A 22,364-nucleotide genomic window follows, 5' to 3' on the forward strand; every position below is an offset into this window, starting at 1 on the left:
ATGATCTAACCTAAAGGCCAGTCACTGATCTCACCTATGCATGGCAATTGTTGATGTTCTCATCCATGCATATATAATCAAATTTGTTGTGTGTCTGTGTGCCCTATTGAACTCTAGCGGCATTGAGTTTCACAGAATAAATATGGTTATTGTCTTAAAATTGGTAATTTCTGGAAGTCCACAGAAGACAAAACCTTCAAATTGTCGAAACAATTTAAGTATAAAAAAGTGGCATTGAAAAAGTGGCATCTAGGTTGGAAAAGACATTTAAGATCATTGTATCCAACCATTAAGCCGGCACCATCATATTCACGACTAAACCATGTCCCCGAGTGCCACATCTACACATCTTTTAATTACCTCCAGGGATGGTGCTCCACCATTTCCCTGGGTTGCCTGTTCTGATGCTTGACAACTCTTTATATGAAGAAACTTTTCCTAATATCCAACCTACACCTCCCCTGGCACAACTTGAGGCCATTTACTCTTGTCCTGTCACTTGTTACCTGGGAAAAGAGACCAACCCTCACCTGGATACAACCTCCTCTCAGGTAGTTGTAGAGAGCAATAATGTCCCCCCTGAGCCTCCTTTTCTCCAGGATAAACAACCCCAGCTCCCTCAGCCACTCCTCATAAGACTTGTGCTCCAGACCCTTCACCAGCTTTGTTGCCATTCTCTGGTCACACTCCAGCATCTCAATGTCTTCCTTACACTGAGGGGTCCAAGACTGAACACAGAATTCAAGGTGCGGCCTCACCAGTGCTGAATACAAGGGGACAATCACTTCCTTAGAGTCCTGCTGGCCACCCTATTGATGATAAAAGACAGGATGCCACTGGCCTTCCTGGCCACCTGGGCACACTGCTGGCTCATGTTCAGTCAAGCCTACCAGAGTGGCAAAGAATGCTCCTTAGCCATCTCAGTGAGGGTAAGGGATGGAGGCCCACATGAGAGCAAAGACACAAAGCTTGTTGATGCATTACAAACCACAGAAACACCCGAGAACGGTCCCACAGAAATTAAGGCCTCTCCCAAAATAGGTGGCAGGATGAATAGCGCAACTCAAGTGCATCTACACCAAAACACACGGCATTGGCAACAAACAGGAGGAGCTGGAAGCCACTGTGCAGCTGGAAAACTATGACACAAAATCAATATAGTCAAAGTGCTAACTGAAGAAGCCATACCATTCAACCGCATTCCAGAAGTCTCACACTGCTCCCTTCTACCTAAAATTTCTCTTAGAAGTACAAAAGACTATGTTAATACTAGCATTCAAACAGAGCAGATGGTTCATATATCAAGTTAGCATCTACTGCCAGCCATATCTGCCAGCAGCACACAGGGTAGGCCACATGTATGGAAGAAAAGCTAAATTTCTTCTGAACTGTAATCTCTCAGAAACTCAGTTATCCACATAGAACAGTTACCTAGTAAGATTAAATCACTGAAACAAAGTTAAAAAGAAGTCGCAAAGAAAGTGCTTTCAACTATGGAGTTAAATGTAGCAATGTCAGCAGACACAGAACTCCTGCAGCATACGGGGATTTAAGAGCCTCATGAGGCAACTATTACCTCCAACTTCTCATAGGGAACACCTTACTAGTCTTTTGAACTCTTCTGAACTTCAAATTTCAATCCTTTTCCACAGATAAGTTGAATTCATTGTTATTTGTAATGGAAAAGAGAAATAGTTCTCCACAAAAAGTGATGTTTTCCATTGGTAACAATTCTTGATATAAATTCTTCATAGAACTCCTCTTTCTGCTTTTGTTGCAGGGTGTATTAATTGGTTGCAAACTCAAACAACGTGACTGAACTTCAGTAATTCTGTATTTAGTCCTCAAAACCAAAAGGAAAACTTCTGTAACAACACAAGACTGTTCATGATGCTTCTGGACCAAAAAAAAAAAAACAAAACCCAAAACCAACCAAAAAACCTCAGCAAAAATCTGAAAGAGTTTGTACCAGTTTTGGTCCCATATCCCTCTGTATATTTGAACAAGCTCTACAAAAGACAAAGAAACCTGCTTTCCCTTTTTCACTGGCACTTTTACATTCTTGCTGATGCAAATCCCTCTTTGCATGTTATTCCAGGATAAGCAACAGTAGAATGCAATCATATATTTGGGGTCAAAGAGGATTAATAACAATAATATAAAGCAAATGTAGTAGATAATAAAGCAAATTTATTGCTCTAATTAAGACAGTCTTTTATTAAAACAAGGTATTCAGTTTAACCACCTAATCATGTGGCTGAGGAGTTCGGTTCCTACAGCTGAATTTGCAACACTAAGCACCAAATGTGTTCCAACACACAACAGCATGGTCCTATCACATGCCATAAGAAGGCTGTACCACCATCCTCGCAGTTGGAGAAGGACAATGTGCCGTCACCAGGACGCTTTCACGCAAGAAGTTTACTGAGTCTTAGTAAGGTTTGTTGAATCTTAGCTGTACAGCTGTTCTTGGCAGTATTCGCATCTTTTCATAGGCAGCCACGCAAAGCTTCAATAATTTTCAAACCAGCTCCAGTACACAAAAGCCTTTTTCACTCCCAACACAACAGCCTCCCTACTACCAAAGCATTATTTGCCTTGATCACTCTCAGAAGTAACTTTTTTTGACATGAAGAAGCATCAGAAAAAGCACAATAGCTGTTAGACTGGAATGCATAATGAATCAGAAGTAAAATTAAATGGTAGCCTTACATCCAGGATATGGTAAGAGTTAAAACATTACCATTAAAATTTTTAAATTACAGTAGGAAGTCAAGGTTTAGAATAGACCACTTCATTAATGATAACAGGCCATCCAAATTCTTTGAGTCTTTCATGTGGTTCGAAATTTTAGATGCTTAAAATAAATCCAGATCTGATACCTTCCTCCTAAGCAATGAGGTTTTGCAGCGAACCACTCATTCTTTGTATGTGTAAGCCACCAAAAAGTGACAAAGAAAGTTGCAAGCTTTGCAGATCTGGGAAATCTACCACATACAATGGCGAGGAAATAAAGAAAAAAAATAATTCAAGATACAAGTGGTGGGAAAGACTGCAATACTTGAATCTGTGCTGTGCCCAAGCAAAGGACTCGAGTGAAAGACAGGCGCTGCCTTTTTGTTTTGTTCTCGGGCTGCGAGGTCCCCACCGGAGCTGCAGGGCCGCTGCGCCACCCACAGCCGCCTCTAGTGGCACAGCCAGCGCACCGCGTCCCCGTTCGGGTGCGCCCAAACCTCTACTCGTGCGCCCTCCACCTTACTTGCTCCTTCACTGCACTACTCTGCAATTTCAGAATCCCCCGTGCAGCAAAAAAATAACCCCATTATTAAAAAGGGCAGAAACTAGAGTCAAATCACATCCCAGTCCTACTGATAGGGACTGGCAACCAGGCTCTCCTTAGCCAACCCAACAGAGATCACAACCTGCTCTGAAAATCCCACACGAACAAAACACCAAAAATGCTCGCTTATTGAGAAACTGTGGGTTTCCCCAGCATTCTCCAGCTTTTTGGGGAAGAGGTAAAGCAGACAGCTCAGAAGCCCTGCCAAAGAGAACAAACTGTGACTGGCACCCAACAAAACCAGCCAGGCAAATCTGGGGGTGTAGAGAACAAGTCTGAATGCACAAAAGAGACACGATGGAATGCGCTTCACAAATTGCGGGGTGATTTTATACCTCTCATGCCTCTTCTTAGCTTCAAGATGTTATGCAGGAATGGGATTGGAGAAACGAGGGGGGAAAAAATTCAAGATGGCTGAAGGTGTCTTGTCAGGATTTTCATACACGCTCTAGAACTCTAGAGGGCACTCGAAATATGCCCTCGTCCTCCTCCCTCCTGAGCCGGGTAACGTGAGCGGCGGCAGCAGCCCGTCGTCTGCTTGCCGGAGTTGGTATTGCAGGAGCGATGTCTGCAGCAGCAGCGCCAACCCCGTGGAGGCGCCGCCTCACAGCCATTACTGGGGCTTCGCCCCAGGGCAGCAGCTGCTGGACCCAAGAATTTCCCCACTCAACCCTGGAGGCACCTGCTTCCACCCCTGCCCCCAGGGGAATAAGGGGGATGTGGATCAAGCCCTCCCTTAGCAGGGCTAGCAAAGGCAGAAATAGATACACAAATAGCACTCACAATGGAGCTCCCTCTCCTTGTTGGTCTCTGCCAAGGCTGCACCAAACTGGGCTGGAGCCTAAGGGAAAGACACGGGGTTAACAGAGGGCAGGGAAGATCAGGCAGCGCCCCCAAGCAGCGTTTCCTTCGCCTGGCCAGGGCAGGTACCGCCTGCATCGCTCACCACTTCTCTTTAATCCCAACCCTTCAAATAAATAAAGAAATAAATAAATTCGTTGCCCTCCCCGGGGGCGGTGGGGTACTCCTCACGGCACACCCACGCCGCCTGCCCCCGCTCAAGGAAAGGGGGACACGGAGCCACCTCCCCGGGCGCCACCGCACCGGGGCCTTCTCCGCGCGAGTGCTGGGGGCAGAGGCAGCGGCGGCACCCACGGCGGGCAGCAGCGAGAATTACCTGCGAACTTGCCCGAGCAGCCCCGAACCGGCGTCCTGGAGGCCGCGGGGCCCTCAGCGACAGCGCCCCGGCGCTGGGCGAGCGCCCGCGCCCCCCGCCCGCTCCCGTAGCAGTTACCCCCGGTCTCGGGTTTGCCCCCCTGCAGTCGGCCAGCAGCACTGCCGCCTCCTGTCCGCCATTAGAGGGACCCAACCGAACAATACGGGAGGGGAGCAGCGGCGGCGGCAGGAGCCGCGGAGCGCCGCGCCGGGCAGGAGAGTAGAGGGAGGGAGGCACCCGCGGGGGGGCGGCGAGGGCGGTGGGTGGAGGACGCACCGGGGCAGAACAACAGCCGAGGGCCCGGTGGGGAAGGGAGAGAGAGAGTTAAAATAGGAGGCGCTAGAGCAGACCCGGCCCTTCCCCCAAATGCCCCTGACCCCCCCCTCGGGGCTGCCCCCGGGCGCTCCCCATTTACCCCCGCCGCCCCGCTCTGTGCCGCGACGGGTACCGGCGGGGTTACCCCCGGTGCCACTCGCGCCCCCTCCGCCAGAGGTGGCGGCGCGGCGGCAACGCGGGGTACTTCGCCCGGGTAGCTGGGAGGCACGGCGGCTGCTCTCCCATCCCCGCCCTGGGGGCAGCTGAGCGCCGCCAGCCCCCCGCCAGCCCGCCCTGGTGAGGCGCAGCGCCCCGCGCCCCCGCCTTACCCGGCTCCCCACCGCCTGCGGGCACAGACCCCCCCCACCGGGGACGCACGCACTCTGCGCTACTCCTCCAGCGCCTCAACTCTAACTCGGTCCAGTCCCAGGCGAAGCGCAGCTGCTGGCGAAGGGGAGGAGGAACCGGGCCAAGGGAGCTCGGGGAGATCCGCCTTCCTGCCCCGGCATTGGCTTTCCTAGAGGGCGGGCTCTGGCGCTGGGCTAGCAGAGTGGGTGCGCCGCCCATCCATCAGAGCCGCCCGCAGCCGTTTGACCCTATAAACTGCCAATCTTCCTCCTGGCCACGCTTGGGGTTCTTCCCACTTTGATCCATCAGGTTTGAGGAACCCGGATCGTTGCCCACCGACCGGCTCGTTACCCGCGCCAGGGAGCTGCGCTGGCGTTCCCCGCGCCGCTCTAGGGCAGCGGCAACTTGCCGAAGTTCTGGGTGCCTCCGAGCCGCCTGGCCCTATCGGCCGGCGGAGGTGGTGCGCTGCCCGTCGCGGCCGTGCACTGGGTCCCTGCGGGCGCCACCGCTCCGCCCGTGGGGCGCGGGTTCGCCTCTCCCGCTCCGTGCCCTCCGTGCCGCCAAGCCATAGGGCTGGCAATGGTCCTACGAGAGGTCCCACTCCGCTCCTTCCTTTCCCTCACTAGGGCGTTGAGCCTGGGGCCATATCCATGATGGACAGAGCATGGGTAATGGAACCGCTCCCAGAGGGAAAAGGGAGAGTTCACGACTCTCAGGGAGGGCACCTGGCCCGTGCCCCGCAGCCTGCCCCACCGAGCGGAGCCTCCTCGCCCGAGGACGCCCTGCTGCCCCCGCCCTCCGCGGGGGAGGGCGCCATGTTAGCCGCCGACATGGGTCCTGGAGGAGCTGCTGGTGGTGGTGGTGGTGGTGGTGGTGGTGGTGGTGGTGGTGGTGGTGGCGGTGGCAGTGGCAGTGGTGGCGTCCTCCATTTTGTCGGAAGCCGCTGCGGGGAGCTTGGGACCAGTTCGAACCGAGGCGCAGCGGGGCGTCCATTTGAAGCGCCTCTGCCCGCCTTCCCCGCGGGGAAGAGGAGCCCCAGGCAGTGCTACGGGGTGGGGACGAGCGGTCCTGCCAGGCGCCGGGAGCCAACTCTCCGCCTGCCCTCCGCCAAAATGGAGGATGCGCACTTTCCCTGCGCGGCTCCTTCCCCCGCGCTGGCCATCGCACTCGCGCCCGCTCCTTCGAGGAGCGGGAGAGCGCAGCCGCCCGCCTGGGGCGCTGGTCCCGCTCTGCCCCATTTACCCATCCTCCTCTGCCCAGAAGAGGGAGAGAGAGAGCGCGATACCCGCCCTGCCTTCTCTAGCCGGGATCAATCTGTGTCAACCACGCGGAGCAGAGTCCCCCGGAGATATAGAGCCTGTTGTGTGCGCGAGGAGCCGGGTTTCAGCAGCTGGCGCCATTTCTAACCCGGAGCCTCCCGCGGGACAGCCTTCCTCTCGAGCTGCGCAGGAGTCACTCAAGGGCTGTCTCCTTTCTCCACCATCCTTGATGTGTTTGGCTAATAATTTTCATGTGTGGGAGAGACCAGAAATTTTTTATCTTCCGTTGTCACAACAATATCTAATTTCTTCCTAATGATCTGACCCAGAGACACAGGCTCCAGTCAACAACTCAAGCCAAAATCATCTACTTTCTTACTACATGTTGTTGGTGGGAATCACTGTGGGTTTGGTTTTGTTGTTCAGGGTTGGTTGGGTTTTGTTGTTTTTTTTTCCACGACATACTACTCATCAGATGAAGCTGGGAAGAGCTACTTGGTGTGAGGGGGGAGAGTTACCTCAGGGCTGGCAGCACCTCGCTCATGCCTTCTAAAAAGGATGTGAGCTGATGGCAAAACAGCTCTAACAGCCCCTGCCAAGGAAGAAAGTGCCATGGAGATGCATCACCACCCATTTTGAAGGTCTTCTCCAAGTTGCCCTATAAATTGATACTTTGTTCTACAGCATCACATTGTCTAGCTATGTTCGTGAGCAGACAGCTGTTGAAATTTCAACATTGAATCCCATTCACATTAAGTTAAAATTCTGATGAAGTTCGGAAAGAAATTCAAGAGGGCTTAAGCACCAAAGATGGATGGTGGAAAATAAGTGGTTTTCTAATTTGTAACACATTAAAAGAAACCTATCACACTTTAAAAAAGTAACCAAAGGACACTTTCGTCTTACCATTGCTCTAGCAAGAGACATTACCTAATGGTGTTATCTAGGACTATTATGTAGCAATAGAAGATTTTCATTAATGTCTTAGTTTATGCAGCTCAAAAAAATTTTAATGTTTTTTCTTGCAATTTTGGAACTGTATTGAAATGTATTTATATATAAAAGTTTAATAAGTCCAGAGAACCCTTGTACCCCTGTAGACATCTAACCCTGTTTTTAAATTTGTATGTTCAAATACAGCCAAAAATAATGAAATAATTTTTCCTTTGTTTTTGAATTTGACGTCAGGAAAAAGGACAAAAACATTCAGGCACCTATGTAAATTCCTCTTCATCTATAAAACCATGTATAATTCTGATTATTTTTAAGAATAATCCATATAGAGCATTGTTTTTATGGTTTGAAAGAGTTAGCATTAGCTCAAACACTAAGCAGCAAAATCTCTTCATGAACACCAGAAACCTCAAACGTATGTATTTTTAGGCTCCACACCACTGCTTTCATGGACAGGCCTGATGTCAGCAACTTCACTAAAAGATGTCAAATGTATTGACTGGTGGTAAATAAATTCAACAAAGCTGAACCAACCATTTGTTCAAGAATTTGTAGGAAGAGTGACATCCTTCTATCTGTCATGGAGTAAAATTGCCTCAAAAAGCAATCAACTGTATTTGAACTGAGAAGGAGTAATCAGATATATTTTGAAGAGTTTATGTTTGAGCAGAAATCTTAAGAACATTACCAAGCCAACCTTCAAGTGATGCATAGTATGTTCTAAGAACAGAATGAACACAGTTTAAGGCTACCTCCTGCTATCAGCAGTATTTCTCTGTGATAAAGAATAGTGGCATTTGTTCCAGAGTTAGAAGGAAAAATCTTCCTTTGACTGAAGGACTTCTTCTGCCTGAACGCTGTTTTGGACTACATGAACCTAATTGTTCAGGTGTCTAGAACAGAGTATAAGGAATGAAAAGGAAATACTTGAACAAGATGTCTATCACTACTTCATACATGTAACATTTGGAAAGCAGAAGGTCATGAAACCCTTCAGAACACGGTTTATTATAACTGATTTGAAAATTGGCTTGGGAAAATTGTGTTTGAAGTGTAGATAAAGCTTATGTTTATAGAAATGTCTGTGTGTTTTCACCACCTGTGAAAGTGAAAATGAAGTGCAATCTTTTGTAAAGTATGTGACCCCAAAAAAACATATCATTGTTGGCTTCTATACTGTCCCACCCCACAAAGTTTGTAATCTCTGCTTTGCACTGTTTGATTTATCCTATTTATTTTATTCTTTTCTCAACTCTCTTCCCCTACAATTTCTGCCAATATTTCCTTTCTATTTTGTCCTTAATCTCACTTCTTTGTCTATCTAGCCTCAATCCTGCTTGGCCATCTCAAAGAAGAAAGATGTAGACAAACTGTATTCGTTGATGGAACATGTGTTCTCATAGTCATGGCTTGATGGAATTCTGGTCTACTAGTTGGTTGCTCAACACAACTTCAAGAAATAGTAGTGGATGGAAAAGAGATTAAAAGAAAACCAACCAACCAAACAAACAAAAAAAGTAGAATCTTAAAACACCTATGATCGGTAACACCTTGATAATTTTGGGTTTATTATGTAGTATTCCCCTCTATCAGTGTTCCAATTTGTGGGTTTAATTAGGCATAGCAGCTATTCTTTATAGACTAAAGCTCTTAATGAAAAGATACTAAGGAAAAATTTATTTATATGGGGGTGGTGAGGCACCAGAACAGGTTGCCCAGGGAAGTTGTGGATGCCTCATCCCTGGTGGTGTTCAAGGACTGGTCGGATGGAACTTTAAGCAACCTGGTCTAGTTGAACGTGTCCCTGCCCATGGCAGGGGGGTTGGAACTAGATGGTCTTCAAGGTCCCTTCCAACACAATCCACTCTATGATTCTATGATACCATATATTTATGTATGTTTGTACTGTACGTAACAGAACCCATACAATTTTAAAAAATGAAAAAATGGTTTGTGCAAAATATTTTCTGCAGTCTTCATTATGGTTGTTGAACTACATATACATTTCACGATATTTATAAACAAATCAATATGTATCTATAAGCAGATTGCATTCAGCTGTTTAATTTGCAGCTTATTTAACCAAAAGTGATCTTTCAAAAGATCAAATAATGAGACAATATACACTATCCTATAAGATTACTATTAATTTCATAATATAATATGCCTTCAAATGCCCCATCCTGTATTTCAGTTTTGTAAAAGTAAATAATAACTTATGTTCTAAACTGGGCAATTTCCCACAGAAGACATTGCAATACTGTAAAAACTAATAATGTAATACCCAAAAAATTATTCCTCTGAAACAATTTTCAGGGAGTTTAAATAAACAACATAATCTACATGAAAAATAATTTTTATTAATTTTTAAACATTTGAGGGTTTTAGTTGGATAAATCTCTTGTCTTTACGGAGATGAAATGACACTGCAAAACAAAGTATAGGATCTTAAAACTAGAAGAGATTGCCTAGGTCACTGAGTCCACTTTCTTGCTATTACAGGAAACTGTGTCATCTAATCCCTTCCAGAAACTTTTCAAGCTCCATCTTAATGGTAGTTTGATATGTTTACCCCCTACTTTTGTTGCAAATCTGTTCCAGAACTTCATTGTTTTGGTGGTTAGAAACCTTCTTCTAATTTCCAGACTAAATTTATTCAAGAATCCATTTGGGTTTTGTGCCAGTATTCATGCTTTGGCTTAAATAGCTCTTCTCACTCCCTGGTGTTTAACCCTGATATATTTATAGACGGTAATCATATTCCCTGTCAGCCTTCCTTTTGCTTAACTAAACACTGATTTTTTAGTCTCTTCTTGCTCAACAGATCTTCATTCCACTGGTCATTCTACTAGCTGCCCCAGTCTGAACACATCTGTCTGAATGTGGGTTCAAATTCCCATAACATCCCATTTTAGGTTGATTACTACATTGTACTGTACATCAATATTTCCATATCTCCATGAAATATTGCAGTCTTGGGTGTGCAGTTCCTTTTTGCACAAGTACATTAGATAACCCCCATCTCTTCTAGTAGTACCTGTGTTCTTTTCTACACTACTCATTTACCGGGAAAGTTCTCCATTAACAGCAAAATTTAGCCTCCAAGTGCATGACCTTGCATTTTGTGTTATAGCAGTTCGTTTTGTTTCCACTAGTTCAATCACCGAGGTCATTCATTGTTTTTCCATATGACATCCCACTGTGTTGATGATGCTGCCTAGTTTTGTTAAACCAACCGAACCAATAAGCTTATTTTCTCTTCTTTGCCAAAGAGTAAGATCAATCCCAAGAATAATTCCAAAAGAAATCTACTAGTAGACACTATTCAATTTTACACTCTCTTGTTTGGTACTACCTGCTGCCATTTCCCTCCTTCTGCTCTGGAAAATATCATCTTGTCTATGTGCTTAACAATGTGTAGCAAAGCTTTTCAGCTAGTCAGTCCCTCTTTCCCTGAAAGTTCTCTACTTAATTATCCATTTTATGAACTCTGTTAGCACCTGCCCCTCAAAGAAAGAGCAAATGATTTTCATTTCAAATTTCTGACCTCTTCAGTTCTGTTGTCTTGGTTAACTAGGTCTCTTAATTTACCAAAATTTGCCTTATGAAATCAAGAGGTTTAGATACAGACCAGCTTTTTTTTTTCTTTCCATACAATTTACCCCAAATCAACTTTAGGATCATTTTCTACAACCAGTTTTTCTATACTGTCCTCAAACTGTAAGTCCCAGTCTAAAATAGCATTATTTCATGTTGGTTTAGTGATATTTTGCTGAGAAAAGCTGTCAGCTATGACATTCAGCTATATTTGGGGCCCTGCCACCATTAATAACGTTTGTTCTCCAACCTACTAAACCAATTAAGTAAAAAGAAAAGGCAAGTAGCTTTTTGCCACCTTAGTGAGTTGAAGTGACTTATGTGTCAGCCAGGTACCAAAGCCCCCACAAAGACAGCAGAGAAAAGCATGCAGCCTGAAGGAGGAGAGAATTACTCCATTTCAGCAGGAGGGAGTTATTGCATGAACCTAGCTTCTCATCTTACCATAACCTTTGGAGTGGCATCTGTATATGTATTCATATATATAAAGAAAATTCTCTATTCTTTCTAAATCCAATTTCTTTGTAGATTTTCATTAGAAGATCTCAAAAACTGTTTGATAAGAAATCTTAATCAAGTACTGGATTTGTTAAATCAAACCTTTTCTAGTTTCTTAAACAAGAACTTTCTACTTAAGAGGTTGAAGATCTGTGGCATTGGTAAGCACAGTGTTGAAAAAGCAAGCTTCAGTATACCTTCACCTTTGTTTCTTTCCAATAAATCTGGCATGTGGTATTCCTTTGTTATCCTGGTATTTCTCATACTGAGGAACTTGAATAAGATTAGGCTCCATGAGGTTTAGTGTATGGTTTTATCACAGGCAAGTTGCTGCATGAGAGAGCTGCAGTAGTCCTGTCCTCTCCTCATTGACTGGCTATAAATTTGTGTCACCTTTCTGTGCTGACATGAGCATTCATGCAGCTGAAAATTGGCCAATTTTCATTTGGACCAATACATTGATCTCGCTGTATGTGCAATCAGATGAGTGATAGTGCCAGATAAGGGGGTGCAGTGGGAAGCAAAGGGGAATAATGTATATCCCATTTTTGAAACATCATTGATAGCCTGCATAAATCAGTGATGCTACATGTATGAAGAGGAATGAGTAGGTTTTGACTGGTGATCTGACTTCTGCTTTATCTCAGTAAGATCCACAATGTAGTTTTTACTTAGTTACTAGAATTGTTTAGAGCTGTCTGAGAGAAAAAAACAAACTTGAAAAACATGAAATTGTGAAGTGAATTTTATTTCATAACACTTAAATTTGGTCAGTTTTAAAAACATTTTTAATAAATTTCTTGTAGCAAATTTAATTTAAAAATCAAATTATTTAAGATCATAATAAGATTCTCTTACTGCAAATCACTGTGATGATAGTTTTGACAATATTTTGACATATACTTCACAGGCAAAAAATAGAAAAAACAGTCATTTTTTGTGAACCTTTTCATTTTCAAAGCAAAGCCATTTTTCTTCAGTTTCATTCAGTGTCTGAGCCTGTTCTAGCAATGAACAAAGATGCTTTTTTTGGCAACTTGTCCTTTCCTGTTGGATGAGGACTGTGCCATAGTCACCACTACCTTCAGATTGGATCATTGCACTGCGCTTTTATTTGCTAAAAGGCCATTTGGAAAAATGAGTTAGGGCAGGACACAGTCAGGACATTTACTAGAGGATCTTTCCATCAGGACTTTGTTAGAGTATAAAGTAAATGGGAGAGTATCCTAAACAGCACTGTCCCTTCCTTGCTGTCCCTGACTCAAAATATGTGTCACAAGAGCCTTGCAAATGGGAAGGATCCAACCCGACTTTCCACAAAGACAAGATTGTGTGGTGAGACTCCTTACTGACCTTACCATTTCTTCCTTTAGAAAGACTACAAAGCGGAACTTTGATTTGTGACCAGAAAACTAAAATTCTTGTTCTTCAAACATCTGTCATCATACTGCAGTCTCTTTTTCACATACCCAAAATTTTTCTTCTTTCTTTGTTGCATTAGCCAGTCCTTGATCCTCAGTTTCAGTCCCCTCACTGGAGCACCCCCACCTCCAATGATGAATCTGTTGTGGTCTTCTCTTTATTTCAGTGGTCCTTCAAAGGTCCATCATTTCCTTTTAACCTTCTAGCATCCCTTAAGGCACCTTCCCTTCAATCTTTTGCTCTTACTCTAAAACTATAATTTTCTTTTACAAACTTTTATTCATTTTGTTCTAAACCATTCTTGCTCATCATAAATAAATGTTATACATGAAAAAATAATCAAAGCAATAGTAAGTTTACAAAGTCAAATGCTTAGAAATGCAACATTTCCTATGTGCCCATGCAACAGTTGGCTTCTTAATGACATATCTAACAGGTCAAAGGAAGTGATTGTCCCACTCTACTCTGTACTGGTGTGGCTTCACCCTGGGTATTGTCTGCAGTATTGCGCTCCATAACACAAGAATGATATAAAAATATTGCAGTGTGTTCAAAGATGGTAAGGGGACTAGAGGGTTTGACTTACAAGGAGCAGTGAAGGGTTTGTTCAGCACAAAGGAGAGTGAGGGGTACTGACCTCATTGCTGTCCACAACTACTTCATGAGTGGGAGCAGAGAGGGAAGTGCTGATCTCTCTGGTGTCTGGTGAGAGGACAGAAGGGAATGGCTCAAAGCTATGTTGGGATAAGTTCAGATATTAAAAGTTTTTCACTGAAAGGGTGGTCAAGCACTGGAACAAGCTCCCCAGGGAAGTGCTCATGGTCCCAAACATGTAGGTGTTCAAGAAGGGTTTGGACAATACCCTTATATACATGGTTTAACTTTTAGGTTGTCCTATGTGGAGTCAGGAGTTGGACTTGATAATCCTCCTGAGTCCCTTCCAACTCAGCATATTCTACTATTCTATGGTTCTTTTGGCACCTATCACTAGCATGTGACAGCTTCACAAACCTTACTCCATTTATCCCCATTTTATACAAAAAGAACATACAATTATATTAATGTCAAAAATATGTGTTATTTTGGCTGCCTGTTTTGGGTGGCTATGTTTGTCAAGTTTATGGCATTTAATTTAGCGCTTCATTTGGCAATCACATGTGACATCAACTTTGCTTGCAGTTGAGAAGTCTCCAGACCATGAGGCTGGGTACCCGGAAAGTGAAAAATACCTATTTCTCATTGCGTCTCCCAAAACTGCATTAAATGAGTTTCAGCCTCACACAGGATCCCTTGAAATAATACAAAGAGAGAATCCAGTTGCTCAGGAGATATTCTTCTGTCCAAAAAACGTAACTAACTTTTTCTTCTTGAAATCATCTGCCTGAGTCACTACACTGTGTAGCTTTTGTACTAAGTGAGGAAATAGCATACAATCAACAGGCTACTTCATGCCTTCTATGTCTTCTTTTTACACTGAACACTAGGTATCCTGTGTACTGGAGTAAAGAATGGCCTGTGGTACAAATAGTATGGGATCTCACAGATAAAAGACTATCATAATACATATATTCCAGGAGTTTAAATTAAGTTTTCACAAGCAACCTGAGTTTGAGTGCTCTCTAGTTTTTGCATGTTTTAGTCTCTCTATTCTTAAAACTTTCCAAGTTACTTTTAGGAGGTAACTTTCTAAAAGGCAATCCAGAAAAACAACCATCAGAAATTCTGTCTTGTTGAAGTAAATTTATATATATCCTAACTTCCAGTTTGAGAATGCACATCCTGGCACATTTCAGGCTTATATCCTAGTCCCCTGTCTCTTTGAAACCCTGTTCTAGCTCCCATCCTTTCCTTATCTCTGTAATCATTCAGTCCCCTCAAGCATATCTTCTCACATTTATGTACTCCAGCAGCTCTTCCTCACTGGGTGAAGAACCTTTTCCTAATATCCAGCCAAACCTCCCCTGACACAGCTTCATGCTGTTCCCTTCAGTTCTATTGCTGGTCACCAGAGAGAAGAGATCAGCACTGTAAGGAGGTCTCCCCTTAGTCTCAGGAAGAGGTAGAACTTTAATGTAGCACATGAGACAGGAAGCTTACAAACAGATAACCTAGAGGAGAAAGTTTCATCTGAACTTAAGTATTGTTTATGATAAATCCCTTTACAACAATGCCAAATGCCATATATTCTAAATCTATACAGTTTGTAGACCTTTATTTTAATGAAAAATTGTCAACAGATACATGTTACTGGTTTGAAAAATGGAGTATTTGACTCTAGTTATGTTACCATCTTTCAGGGGCTCTATCCTGGCCAGTGCTATTTGGATCACAGTGAAATATGATTCTTCAACACTGTTTTTGTAGGCAAGAGAACCATTATAGTCCTTAGAACAAAATGTGAAAAGGTTCTAGGGAAGTTATATGACAATTGTACTTGGTGAAGTTATGGACCAGTACTGCGGTGACCATTGACTGTTTACAATAGTCTCGGTGCTTACTTATTCTAAATGTCCAACTTTTGGATGTCTGAAGAAAGCAAAGCCAATCTGTAGTGAGAGACACCATTGTACTGAGAAGCTCATGTGACTTTAGTTTTGTACAAATCCTAACTTTATTTAACATTTCTCCCATGGGAAATTTATGCTTGGTAGTACTAGAGCTGCTAAATGTGGAGGTCAGACGTAACAGAACAAAAGAAAGGCATAGGCTGCACTGGAACTACTTATCAAGCTTTGGTATGAATTCTTCATGACTATGAATGTTTTAATCACTTTTTTTTCCTTAAAGTTATAATATAACTCGCATGGGAATTAATTCTGAGAAAGTCTGTCATTCTGTGTTGATTAGGCACCTGAAGGTCTATTCTAGATTCATTCAGTAGAGGAGACACAATAGCACTTTCTGGCTTTGTGTCAGTGAAACCATCCTGGATACCCTTATTTCAATAATAGGGCCCAGGTAGTTTAACTAGAATCAAGAATTAAGAAGACAAATGGAAAAATATCCTGTGATACTTAAAGTACATGTAGTCTAATCAGTTTGGCGGAGGAAGACAGATGATTTTCATGTTACTGTTTATTTAGATGTGATTATATATAAGTAGATGGCACATCAAGAAACCAGAGAGAAAGAAATTCAGAATGTAGAACTGCTAGAGAACAGTTATCATCCCTTTCTTGTTCTTCTGCTATAAAAGAAAAATTAAATTGTTCTATATTCATCAGAATATGTATCTTTTTATTTTCTTGGAAAAAGGTGGGATTGTGTCAAGAAATAACTGACTTTATTATCAATTTTTCTTCTGGAGGAAACAAATCAACACCTAGAGTTGTTGGGAAACCCACTGACTAAACAGAGGTATTATATTTTCCACTAAGCAGCTTTTTGTTGTTGGTTTTGTTGTTTGTAGCAATTACACATTTCAGAGAGTTTTTCAAGCATGATTAAATCCTATTATAAGCATAGCAGGAAAAACTTGTGTTTTATTTACAAAGAACAGTTAATAGTAGTTGACCAGTTATTTCTCCCGAATTGGATTGCATTTCTTAACTTGATTTTCCTCCGGCAACAAACAGCAAGTGGCTTAATTTTCTTCACATTTACCTAGATGCAAACTCAGATAGATATTTTACAATATCTAGTTTTACTGGACTGATTCAGATATTTTTGTGTGGATTAATGGGTGCATTCAGAATTTGTTGCAGTTCTGTATCGTCTGTCACTGATGGGAATATCATAATCACAATAAATATATAAATACAATGTGAGGCTTTCAGAATTAAAATGAAACTATTTATTAGAGGTAGAAGCAGAGAGGTAAACAGGAATTTGGATGGTACAAATTAAATTAACATCAAACCTTTCACTTGTATATTGTAAGAGATGCACTTTCGTAATAAACTTTTCTCAGTATATGGAGTAAAAAAGTCAAAGGTGTTTTAATTTTCTTTCTTTCATTGTCTCAGAAGAGGGTTCAGAAGCTTCACAGAATTCCTACCACTCCCAACTGCCTCAGTTCTAGAAATCCTAAAGCAGGTGTTCCTTGGGCATTGATGACTTTTAAATTTCAGACTAAATATGGATCATTTAAAGAAAAATGTAGAGAAATGGCAGCATTTTCCTGTTTTAGTGTTCTCACTTTCCAATTATTACTTAGAAGTTGATGTACTTAATATTCCCAGTTATGTCCCAGCTGAGGTAGTGGTTTTCTTGTATGTTTGGCATTGGCCCAGGGAACCATGATTACTCTTCTTTGCTATAAAATGAAGGAATCATGTACCATTTGATAGTAAGTGATTGCAAAATATTCAAGTATGTTCATCATTTAAAAAAATACTCCAGAGAAAAAGAGAATTAGTTAACTTTTTAGAAAAAAAAACACTATGAAGTTTTCTGCATAGCATAGGACTTTTAAACGTAGGAATGCAATATTGCTTGAATAGGGAGCAGAGCTGATCCGGTATATTTTGCATTATAAAGAAAGAAACATGAAAGTTAAGTTCTCCATTTATATGCAAGTTTAATAATACTGTCTTGAGGTCAACCTTCTTTGCCTAAAATACTCTTGAGAAGCATTATTCTGAGTCTAGCAAAAGCCAATGGAAACTGAAAGCAGTTATAAGTACCATTTGAAATTAAAACACTTAAAACCATATATGTATTAATAGCTGAAAATATTTGTACCTACTATTTTTCAACAAGCAATAGAACATGCAAATAGGCCACAGCAAAAACCACAGGTTTTCACTGTAAGCAAAGAAGATGTTGAACTCAGGAGGAGAGAACTGTAAAAGGATTTAGCACATTAAGTAATCAGTCAAGTGTATGTCCACTGACAAAGATAAAAGGAAACAAAGAAAATTCTAGTGTATGCAGAGAGCTGGGGTGATCTGGTCAAAAACAAGTGCCACTACTGGAGTGGGAGGGGAAACACTACAGGAACAGAAAGCAGATCTCTAGAATACCAGTAAGAACTCAAGAGCAAAAGTCAGGATCACGATTACAACTGAAATGCAAAGAACAGCAAAGAATTCCAGTGCTCGTGAAATGTATGAGGTAGACCTCCTTTAAATACAGAGGCAAGCTCCATGATCAGCTTCTAACTTGTCTGCTTGTCAAGACTTGCTTTGATCAGCTGCAGAGCTATTAGCCCAGAAAGTGACTCAGAGCAATCTGACTGGAGGACACAACAGGATGTAAGCTTTAACACATTGATGCTACTTGGATTTCTCAGTGGCACAAGTGAACAACAGCAGCTCTCAGCTGCATGCAGCTGTGTGGTTTTACAGGGAATAGACCAAAGTGTTTAAAACCGAACAAAGTAGAAGTTCTACTGCGGACATGTGCCAATATTTCAACCTGAATATGAGGAAGAACTTCTTTACTATGCAGGTGACTGAGCACTGGACCAGGTTGTCCAGCAAGGTTGTGGAGTCTCCCACACTGGAGATATTCAAGAACCATCTGGATACAACCCTGTGCAATGTGCTCTAGGAAGACTCTGCTTGAGCAGGGGGGTTGGACCAGATAACCCACTGTGGTCCCTTCCAACCACACCTGTTCTATGATTCTGTGAATACCACTGAAAACATTAATTCCATCAATGAAAAGCTGTTTTTAGACATTTTGACTATAGGGTACGATTTGCTAAAGTTTGTTTCTGGGAATTTTAGTCATTGAAGCAGCTCCATTACCTAACACAGGAGCAGAACAGCTAAATTCAAATGAAACGTTATACAGTAGAGAAAAAAATGAGTTGGTCTCATCAGACTGAAATTTCCAGTTGTCATTACGTTTTTTACTCTAAAATGATAATTTAATGTCATAGTACATTTTTGAATATCACTTGTCATCTTCCTCTGGAGGCAAGAAAAGCAGTATTTTTAAATATCTTGGGATGATACTGAAGGCTTCTATACTTTTCAATCTAAAGCTCTTAGCTGTGTAGAACCCAACCATGTTTGCATTGACAAGAAGTTCTGAGAACTGGAAAAAGATCATCCATATGGATATGGAACACCAGTATAGATATGGAAAGCAACTTACATTATAGGTAACATCTACAAATTTTAATTTTCAGGGTTAGAGATAGCACCTTTGTTGAGTGATAGCTGGATCCAGGTGGCCTCTTTTATCCACCACATGATAGAAAGAGTCCACCTCAGCAGGGATGCTAATGTGAGACTGAGAGGGAAGCTAGGAGCAGTGCAACATGGACCTTCCATCCTTATCTGTAATCAAAAAAAAAGGAATATCTGGAATGGCAGGTGTCTAATTAGATAAACAAATATTTTCAAACACTTGATGATAAAGGTACAGAGTTGAAAAGTAATGACTAACAGAGTAATGGACTTCTCACACATTTGCCATCGGTGATGGCAGGTGAGATTATCAAGATTCACAACTAGAAGCAGCTTCTCTGTTGTGTATGGCACAAATGGAATTCTGTGGAAACAAAGAGATGCAATGTGAAATCAAATGTGTGCTAGTGCTGGCTAATATAGATGTTATTATAGTGAGAAAAAGGACTTGCTCAAGTGAACAACTTACTCCGTCTTTATTTGCTTAAAATTACAGTTTAGAGTATACCAAAGATAGTGTGAAGCACCGGAACAGTTATTCCTGGGAAATTTACCACTGTGAGTAGTAAAAATGACAATCATTACAGACATAGCCTAGTATCTATCTTCTGCAAATAGAAACTACAAAGTCAAGGAGAATCACAGCCACAATACATGTAAAAGAAACTGTCTTGCACCTTTGGGAATGGCTAATTACTCTGAAGCAGTCTGTGCACACTGAGTGATCAGAAGGGGTCAGCATGTGACAGCGTGCCATACCAGCTCTATTTAGAACATCAGACAAATATTCTGGGAATTTTCAGATACTGATCAGAGGATGAATAATTAATTCCATTTCAACTACTGTGCTGTAGTTTTAGGTGCAAAAGGCGTCTGAAAAGGTCTTCAGTATTCTCTGCAAAGAAGTGTAAATAGTGAAAGTAATAAGGCCCACAAAGAAGAATTCCCTGAACAGACAATAGGTGTCAATGGCTCAGTTCACATATGAAGAGTTCCAGCTGCTTTTGGAGGAAATGGTATCAAAGTGACACATCAGCCTCTTACCCTCTTGCCATTAATGGATTAGTGAAACATTCATTCAGCCATTTGAGAAAGCAATCTGTGCTCCCATTCCTGCATGGTATTAAGCTAGCTAGCTCAAGATAGTTACCCACACAATAATCTTTTGTCTGTAGAAACACACTCTATCAATACTGTTTGCAGGACTTTAATTTAAGACCTCACCAGGATGTCCTAATCCTTAATGTACAGGATACTGAAAATAAATATTATGACTGAACAGTTACAGCTAAAAACATCAGAGCAAGCGGTTTTCATTAGGGAAAAAAATGAATTTTGGAGGCAATTTGGAAAGGTGGAGTAATTAGGACAGAGACTGATCCTATCCTCTGCTTCATTAGGCTGAAATCTCATAGAACTAATTAGGTTCTGGAGAAGACATGGAATGATAAGGCTAAAAGAGATCTCTCAGAGTCTTGTAGCCCATTGCTTTAGCCCAATGCAAAATGAATTATATCTTTAACATTCCCGGACTGCTCTTTAAACCTTTAGCTTGTTTTTAAACAACTTCTACAACCTCATGAATTTTATTCCAACACTTCAATACCTTCAACATCCAAAAGTTTTCTCTAACATCCAATTTGAATCTTTCTTGCTTTTTCAGAACAAATGTAAACAGACTATATTCCTAATTTCTTTCAGTCTGTACTTCCTACAGCTCTAGTAATTCTTTTGATTTTCTTTGGACTCTTGCCAGTTGACGTATGACTTTTTTTCAGTGCCACAAATTGAACACAGCATTGTATTGGAAGAGTCTTCAGAGCCATACAATGTGTGCTTATTTCCTGTGTCTTGTAGACTGTATTCCTGTTTATCCATCCCACTATTGCTAGGGATTTTGTAACACCATTGTATTTTGGCAATATACCAGGAGTCTCACATCGTTCTTTGCATAACAGTTACCTGAGCACTTTATTGTTCTCCATCCTACATATGATTATTTTTGCCTGGAAGTAGCATCTTTCCCCTACTGAGTTATAGCTTTTTCTTCCTCCAGATGATTTCTCTCATTTACTTTTTTGAATTCTAATCCTGACTAAACACAGCTAAAATCTCTCCCATTTTTGTGCAAGGTTGGATTATCTGTTTAACTACTCAGGTACTTTTTGAAAGAATGAACAATATTAAACCCTGTCCCTGCAGGACTTCAGTTAATATGCTGTCCACTCTCCCACTTGTACAGAGAACAGTCAATAACGACACTATTAGTATAATTTTGCATTAGAGTAGTTTCATCTTGGTCATGTATCTCCAGGTTATTTATCAGGCTTTCACATACAGGAATATCAAAACTATTACTTAAGTCAGTATACAAAACATCAACCAGTTCTTCATCTGTAAGACCTATTAACCAGACACGAAGACAGTTAAACTAGCTTGCTATGATTTGGTTTGTGTTGGTTGTAACCTTTTTTCTTTCTGATTCTTATAAGTAGTTTGTTCCAGTATTTTTACAGGAAAAGACTGATTGGTTTATATTTCCCAGATTTATCTTTCCCCCATTTTAAATGCTTTCCTTTTTCTAACTACTTTTTAGGATTTGTCAAAGATAGCTGATAACTACTTCACCCATATCCTAGGCTGAGGTTTCTCAGGTTCAGGCAGTTTGAGAGCACACAAAGTATTTTCTTATCTATACTTTCTTATTCTTGGCTGAGTATTTACTCCTTTAACTATGGGCCTTTTGCTACCATCTGATTGCAACTGACCTTGGTGGTGGAAGCTGATGCAAAAAAAAGGCGTTAAACTATTAGATGTCTTGATAACTTTCTTATGTATTGATCAGTGGGCTAATTCTTTTCATGATATTCATGCTATTGCTAATGTATTTAAATACTTTTTGTGCACCTTGGCCTCTCTGATTTTTGTACCTTCATATTTATGCTATATATTTTTATTTCTTCCCTGGTAATTTGGCCTGCTTTGCACTTTCTCTGTGTTTCCTTGTTGTTTAAGAAGAACTCATGGTTTAACCACATTGGTCTCTTTGTACATTCACTGTCTTTCCTACACAATAAAAGAGTTCACATTTTTGTATGTACGTTATTAAGGAACTGGCAGTTTGTCCAATGTATGCTTGTTTTTACTTTCTCAAAGATCCTCAGTTCCTGTTTTCTAGTCTCTTCTTCCTAAGTGTTCTCCTAACTTGCCATTTTCAACCAGTTCCTCCGTTAGTTAAAAATGTATCTTGTAGAAGCTTCCTACAAGGTGATTTCTCTTGCTTTATCAAAAAGTCTTCACAGACTGAACAGTTTGTGTCCCACTCTGTTCTTTTT

At 41.7% G+C, this 22,364-nt stretch overlaps 1 protein-coding gene across 14 annotated transcripts in view; it reads right to left on the bottom strand.

The window, feature by feature from the left end:
• The window catches only part of ZMYM2 (zinc finger MYM-type containing 2), an 88,037-nt gene extending 81,126 nt beyond the window's left edge, over positions 1 to 6,911 (bottom strand). For 3 of the 14 annotated variants that reach the window (XM_027677215.1, XM_027677225.1, XM_027677209.1), the window contains exons 1-2: positions 5,201 to 5,688; positions 4,124 to 4,181 (exon numbers count right to left, since the gene is read on the bottom strand). The gene's annotated coding sequence lies outside the window, so the exon portion shown is untranslated. Of the gene's footprint in view, positions 1 to 4,123; positions 4,182 to 4,517; positions 4,914 to 4,971; positions 4,991 to 5,200; positions 5,690 to 6,504 lie in introns of those variants that run through there. The other 11 variants (XM_027677219.1, XM_027677218.1, XM_027677221.1 and 8 more) reach the window with 9 other exon arrangements.
• Between the last annotated feature and the right edge of the window lie 15,453 nt (positions 6,912 to 22,364).

Source organism: Neopelma chrysocephalum, unplaced genomic scaffold (genome assembly GCF_003984885.1).
Source record: "Neopelma chrysocephalum unplaced genomic scaffold, ASM398488v2 Primary Assembly neopelma1_43, whole genome shotgun sequence".
NCBI lineage: Eukaryota > Metazoa > Chordata > Aves > Passeriformes > Pipridae > Neopelma > Neopelma chrysocephalum.